At 50.1% G+C, this 7,225-nt stretch overlaps 1 pseudogene across 1 annotated transcript in view; it reads right to left on the reverse strand.

The window, feature by feature from the left end:
• Window positions 1-1,513: 1,513 nt before the first annotated feature.
• LOC108305999 overlaps window positions 1,514-7,225 on the reverse strand; it is an 11,262-nt pseudogene continuing 5,550 nt past the window's right edge. The window contains exon 2 of the transcript XR_001825974.2: window positions 1,514-7,073. The product of XR_001825974.2 is annotated as a BEN domain-containing protein 3-like (transcript). The remainder of the gene's footprint in view (window positions 7,074-7,225) is intronic.

The following is a 7,225-nucleotide window of genomic DNA, read 5'->3' on the forward strand; positions in this document are numbered from 1 at the left end:
AAGTGATATTTGAGATTAAAACATATAGAAACACCCCTATTGCAAAGCATTTTCTATGAGTATAGTAAATAATAGCATTGAGTTATAAAGCAAAGCCAGTTTACTTTCCTGTATTTACATTGTATATTGACAGTTCCAAACATATAAATGCTTTTAGTGTCATTCTGAATGGAATAGAATGCTCCAGTGACTGGCTTATCAGTGCATTGCAGTGATGATTGATGCCTATAATGGAACTCTGCTGCAGCCCTCCAAGAGCCTAAACTACCATCAACAGTAACTACATTCCAGCTGCTCTGTTTTTCTGGATGGCTGGCTGCAAGTGACTCCATCCCCCTGGGCGCTGGTGTCTTCAGCCATGAAATGAAGGTGTTTAACAAGATGCTCTCTAATGTCCTATGACCCCTGAGAATCTGTGGACTTACACCAGCAGGATCTTTAAGTTGAATGTCTTCAATTACATTCTAATTGTGTGATGAGCACCAATCTGTTGTCTCTATTATTTAATTAAACCAAATGAAGCATACCCTGGTGACACTGGAAAACCAAGAATAGCCAATAATAGCTAACATTTATTGAGTACTTACTGTATACCAGGTGCTATTCTAAGTGCTTTACATATATATTAATTCCTATAATCTTCATAGCCTATCGAGAGAGGTACAGTTCTTACAGATAAGGAAAACTAGGCACAGAGAAGCGAAGCCACTCATGGAAAGTCATAGAGCTAGGAGATGGCTGAGCTGGGAGCAGAATCTGGAGAGCCCTGTCCTAAAATCCCCACTATTAATTCCATACTCTCCTCCTCTCTATTGACTTAATTTAGAATCTGAAAATATATTCAAAGCCCACGTTTAGAAACCAAAGCTTTTGTAAATAAACAATGTGTGTGTGTGTGTGTGTGTCTGTGTCCGTCCATTTCCAAAAAAAAGTCTAATTACAATGGAGGCCTAGGCAGGAGGATCACTTAAGCCCAGGAGTTTGAGACCGTCCTGGGCAAAATAGCAAGTCCCCATCTCTATTAAAAAGGAGGCACGTCATCGAGGTGGCTCATTCCTGTAATCCCAGCACTTTGGGAGGCCTGCCTCAGCTGACCACCCCCCACCCCGCCCCCTGTGTTTGCCATTATCCCTGATTGCCCAGCGGAGCTTCCCCCGCAACCCACATAAGCTTCCCCTCACCCCACCCTGCCACCTTAACTGTTATTATGATAATGCAAATACTCCTCACCCCACCCTGCCATCTTAACTACTCTTATCCCACCCGCCTTTGTGACTGAACTTATGGTAATGTGTACTCCCTGCCCCTATCCCCAGCACTGTAACTGATCTTACTCTGTAACTTTCCACTGCCCACCCCAAACCTATAAAACCAAGTCCTGTCCCACTGCCCTTTGCTGATGTCCTTTTCGGCCTTAGCCCACCAGCACCCAGGTGAATAAACAGCCACGTTGCTCACACAAAGCCTGTTTTGGGGGGGGTCTCTTCATTCAAAGCATGCGGGGTTTTTTTTCTATTTTTATAACATTTTATATAACTCATAAAACAGTGTTTGTATAAAAATTCACACAAAGTTGCTAGAGAGCATACAATTTCCAAAAACGTCCTGGGTTTTTGTTACATTCAGTTTTCTAAGGATGCACCCCAATCAATGGTAAAATGCAGACATGATGCGAGATTTCATATCTTTGGTAAAACTATTCTCATTATTTTGTATCCTCCCAGTATTAACTCTGATATCCACTTTGTGCAGGGTCTGCTATTACTAGGATGTCAGAAAAACGTTAAGGCTGGATCCACGGGAGGCAAGTGTTTCCAAACAGCAGTGATAGCCCCTTGGCCCCCACCCCCACTTCATATATCTACAGTCTACCTACAGCCAGGCAGGGTGCAAGCTCACAACCTCCACTTGGGAGTCTCGAGACCCCCTCTTGTCTGGGCAAGAAGCAAACATTTGGGGGGAACATTGGAAACGGAGGGCGTCTCTAAAGGAACCCGGTGGCCACGCTGTGGTGTGGTCAGGCCAGCACCTGTTACCAATTAAATAGCCAATCCATTCACCACTAAGTAGATCCCATTGGTTGGTTGGTTGATGGTTGCTGCTAAGTGGTCCCCTCCCCGCAAACATAAAAGGGAAGGAAGGTTTGGAGCCAATACTGAAAGGGGAGGGGCACACTAGCGCAAATGACACCAGGCATGACTTTATTCCCTGTCAAACATTTATTGTCGTGTAGACACCGCCAAGGTGAACTGAAGCAGGATGCGAACACTCCTCAGTACATTCATCACTATCTTCATACAGTCTTTAAAAACTTACACAGAGAAACTGATGAAGACTACCACCTACCGTGACTTACTAGTTCATTCAACATCAAATGTGTGCTAACTTTTTAGTCCTTGGGATACAAGGCCCAAAAAAATTCAAAAAACAAGTAAAAACCAAAGATTTAGATGTGGGGGTGGGGAAGGAAAGGGCTTGCCAACAGGTTTCATGGAGTACATTAAATTTTGAAAAAAATAAGTATATTGTACTTCTATTGCTTCATGTAAAAAATTTAAAATAAAAAAATGCTCACTGGAGCCACCTGTATAGTTGGAGAAGTGAGGACACCATACAGACGGGACAAGGCCCCGCAGGCGTTTCCTGACCACAGTCCAGGGGAGGGAATAGTTCCCAGGTGTGTCCACTTCTCTCACAGAAAGGGACTGTAAGATTCTGGGGGAAGAAGCCCTACACATGAAAGGCATTCAGAAAATCATTGAAATATGGTTTCCAAAAACTGAACATGCTCTAGGTTAGAAAGAGGCATACTGAATTCCTAGAACCTGTTGATTTCTCTAACATGGGTAGATGGGAGTTTCAAAAAAATTAATAAATGATTGTGCGTCTAAAGTTGCAGGGTCAACATTCCACCCTCTAGAAAGCAGGGTAATTCATGGCTTGGAGTCCTCTTGTTTACATCCTAGAAACCAGAACAAATTCCATGGGACCTCCCCACTCCAGCCCCCAACAACCAGCAAGGCAGGGGGAAGGATGTAGGAGGGGGCCACCACTGTCTTTGGGTAGGGTACGTGTGTGTGCATGCTGTGTGCATGTGCTGGAGAGACTAAGGCATAGAGAAGAGCCCAGACCAGGGGGGAAAGTGAGTCTCCTGGCTGCTCCAGTCCCTTCTTTCCAGGCACAAAGAAGGTGAACTTGTTATTCCTGTAGGCCCCCTTCATCTCACTTGAGCTTTTAGTAAGCAGTAGCTGTGTGTGACAGTCATTCAGTCCCTGTGCCTTTCTCAATCTGTTTGCAGTTCCAACAGAAATAATCTATAAATGACACTTGAGAGCAAATTTACTAGTTAGATCAGCAGCTTAACATTGCTTAAAATCCTATATTTTAAAAAATGCTCCTGGGTACAGGCAAAATTTTGTCATACAGCCACTGGCACTGAAGACTATCAGCTGAATGAAGAAAATTCAGATTGTTTCTATTATCTCTGCATTTTAAAGTAGCAAAGTATTAAGCCATCCCACAGGGGTTCTAGGACCACCCTGTGTGATTCAGTTCATTTTCTGGGACTCTAGTATGACATCTTGTTTGCATTTGACTGTTTCCCTTCCCTCTCAGGCATTTGGCCCCCAAAGTTTGGTAGGTAAAAGTATCATTTTAAAGGATTTTACCTGTTGGGGAATTTCCCGGTTGGTGCTCCTGGAGAGCATGCAGCTGGCCTGTAGGAGCCTGACATTCCCAGTCAGTGGGGAACGAAGACATGTGCCCCCAAGGCAGGGGGTGGCCAGGTGCAGGACAGCAGGACCTTCTAGAGGGTCCCAGGAGAAAGTTCAGAGTGGACCCTGGGAAGGGACACAGGTGCCCCATCTGAGATGGCCTGTGTCCTTCCAATGCCTGGTATCCCCAAGAGCCACTCAGACCTGGGCCCGCCCTGGGGAACGAGGCTCTGGTGCTGCCTGGAGGAGCTAACACTGAGGTCTGGGGAAGTCACCACATAGCTCCCAGAACCTGGATCATGTACAAACACATACATGGAAAGTAAACAGTTCATGGTGAACCCAAAGAGGCTCACCCTTAAATCTAACAAGAAGCCAAAAGCCCCCGTACTGTTTTCCAAGGAAACATGTCTGCTCCTTCCAACGAGCAACCATGTATGGAGGTGGAATGGGGGCAGTGGAAGGACATGGCTCAGATGGAGACACTGCGAACGTGTTTCCACACTGTCTACATTCATATCATCATCATCCAGTGTTCTCATCTACAGAGTGAGCGCAACATTCTACCAGCGCACCTGAAGGACAGGCCAAGCTGAACGGAAGCCTTCCCAGGCACCAGAGCAGAAGGGAACCTTGCACATGGTCATAAAGGACTTCCCGCTATTCCATCCCCTCTACTGCCATCCAAGGGGCATCTCGACTCTTCCAAAATCAGATGTCAAAGACAAGGTTAGTAAAATCAGTATCCATGCCACCTGAAGCTATGATTAGCCACTGTGCACGAACATGGCACTTCAAAAAAGATTTTTTTTCTAAGTAAAATGGCCCCCAAAGAACCCAGTGAAATTTTTTTAAGGGTTTCTTTTTAATTAAAAAAATGGATAAAAATGGAAGATGTAAAATATGGGAAGGGGAGCAAGAGAGTAGCTGAGTTTGCATGTTAAGCTGTGAGGGGCTGGGGAGGGCACAGCCAGGGGGAGGGGACCCCTGTGCTCTGGGCCCTGCCCTCACAGCTTGCTCTCCCCACACTCAGGCTGCTCCGCCAGGGCATTGCAGGACAGAAGTAAGTACGAGAGACCAAACTCAAGGCTTCTTTCTTGTAGTTGGGTGGGTGTTTACGTGTGCAAATGTAGTAAGTCACTCCCCAGGGACAGAAAGCGCCTGTCTGTGGATGACACAGGCGTGCTCCCAAGGATTTCTCAGTCCCTAGGATGCCCATCGCTCAGCCTCTGGTGACCCTGAGTCTCTGGGCAGGCCACAGGACTTCACTTCTCCACTTTCTTGGCTTTCTTGAGGATGTCGCATTTTTTCCTGTTGGGGCTGCGGCACCTCTCGTCGATGCTAGGGATACATTCGCAGTGCCACACCTCCTCCATCTTCTCCACGGGGTAGACAGCTTCCACGTAGTGGCGGATGAGCCACAGCCGCGTGAGGTCCACCTTCTTCTTGTTGCAAGCCCCGGAATGGTTGTACTGTAGTTGGAGGTTCTTGGCAGTGAGGAGTTCGGGAAACAGGCAGACGAGGAGCCTGGCGGCAAAGTTGCCACGGAGAGGCTCTGCTGCACGATCTCACGCACCTCCTTGTCGAATAGCAGGTAGGGAGAAGGCACCGGGAAGTCGGGCGAGGGGACCACCAGCTCATCCAGGGGGATCTTGCAAAAGCCCTTGCTGCTCCTCTCGGGGGCAGTGGGGGCCCCTCAAACTCCTCCCGGAACCTCTCGGGGTTGATTGCATACCTGGTCAGGTCTCTGCACTCAGGGCCTGGCACGTGGACCTTGCGCTGCTGCTGGTAGGAGCACCTCTGCTCCGTGTCCCGGCGCCGACAGCTCTCGTCCAGTTTGCCCACGAACTCCAGGGTCCAGACGCGGTTGTTTTTGGCGCGCGGGTAGAGCAGCTGCACATAGTGGCGATGAGCTTCATGCAGGACCAGTCTAGCTGCTTCTTGCCCAGGGAGCCGCTGCAGTTGCACTGCTTGCGCAGGTTCTCATGCTTGAAGAGCTCGAGAAAAAGGTGCACCAGCAGGCGCCAGGCGAAGCTGCCGATGGACAGGCTGCTCTTGTAGATGCTGCGCAGCTGCCCCTTGCTGAGCAGGCAGTCAGCGCCGGGCACCTCGAAGTCAGGCTGGGGGATCTCCAACTTGTCGAAGTCAATGGGCACCAGCCAGATCTTCCTGGACCGGCGGCCCGGACGCTCGCCCTTGAAGCTGTCCTCCACCTTGACCACTGAGATGTAGTCAGCAGGCTGGAGGAGTCGTAGCAGTCATCGCGCGGGGGCTCACCTTCGCTGCCTGCGTCCAGCCCCAGGCCCTCGTCCTCACTGATGCGCTGGGCGCACTGCTGCAGCCAGGCCTCCTCCTCCTGCATGTCGGCGAAGTAGATCTCCGTGTAGTTGCGGATGATCTGCAGCCGCTGTGGGTCCAGCTCTTGCTTGCCGCCGTCCCCGTAGCAGCTGTACTGCTAGCCCAGCTTGCGGTGGTGGAAGAGCTCGGGGAAGTGCCGGTGGAGGAGGAAGACTGCAAACTCCCCTAGCAAGGAGGCTTCCTCCAGGAACTCGGTGAGGTCCTGCGTGTCCACCACGTGGTCTGAGGCGATGGTACTGCTCCGGTCCAGAGACAGGGCCTCCTCCTGGTCTTTGTTGTCCAGGAAGTGGCTGGGGTCCACCTGCTCTGCCTTAAAGAAGCTGGCGACCTGGCCACTGGGCTGGCTGTCCTTCATTTCCCGCTGGGCCCAGAAGCGGCTGAAGAAGTCGTTCAGCTGGGACAAGCACTGGGCCTGCCACACCGCCATGTCCTTCACGGAGGGGTAGCAGACCTCCACATAGTTGCGGATGAGCTGCAGGTGCAGGGACTCCAGCTTGTGCTTGGCCGCAAAGCCACAGGCACTGCAGCCTCGGGAGAAGTCCAGTCACTGAAGAGCTCGGGGAACAGCTACACCAGCAGGCGGCAGGCCAGGTCCCCGCCTGACAGGCTCTGGTCCACGATCTGCTTGAGCTCCGTGGCCATGAGCTGGTACTCCAGAGGTGGCTGGAATTTGGCCACCATCTCAATGGGGCTCACCTGCTTCTTGATGCGGCTCACCTCCAGGAAGAGCAGGTCCACTTTGCTGTGCAGCTGGGACATGTTGGACGTGAGGGTGTTGAGCATGTAGAACATCATCTGGATCAGGAAGTAGATGTTGGGGTCACTGTCGGTGGCTGCCCTGGTGCTGCCACAGTCCTTCTTCTGTGGCTCATTCAGGAGCTGCAGTGGCGAGGGGCTGTTGCTGGTGTTGGCCCTCTCCAAGAGCTTGTACGTGTTTAGCAGGTCCCCCGAGGGAGGGTTCTTCTTCTCCATGATCTTGTGTGAGATGCCATACAGAGGCTTCTTTTATTTATTTATTTATTTATTTATTTATTTTTTGAGACAGAGTTTCGCTCTTGTTACCCAGGCTGGAGTGCAATGGCGCGATCTCGGCTCACCGCAACCTCCGCCTCCTGGGTTCAGGCAATTCTCCTGCCTCAGCCTCCTGAGTAGCT

The sequence above is a fragment of the Cebus imitator genome, unplaced genomic scaffold, assembly GCF_001604975.1.
Source record: "Cebus imitator isolate Cc_AM_T3 unplaced genomic scaffold, Cebus_imitator-1.0 Scaffold68, whole genome shotgun sequence".
NCBI lineage: Eukaryota > Metazoa > Chordata > Mammalia > Primates > Cebidae > Cebus > Cebus imitator.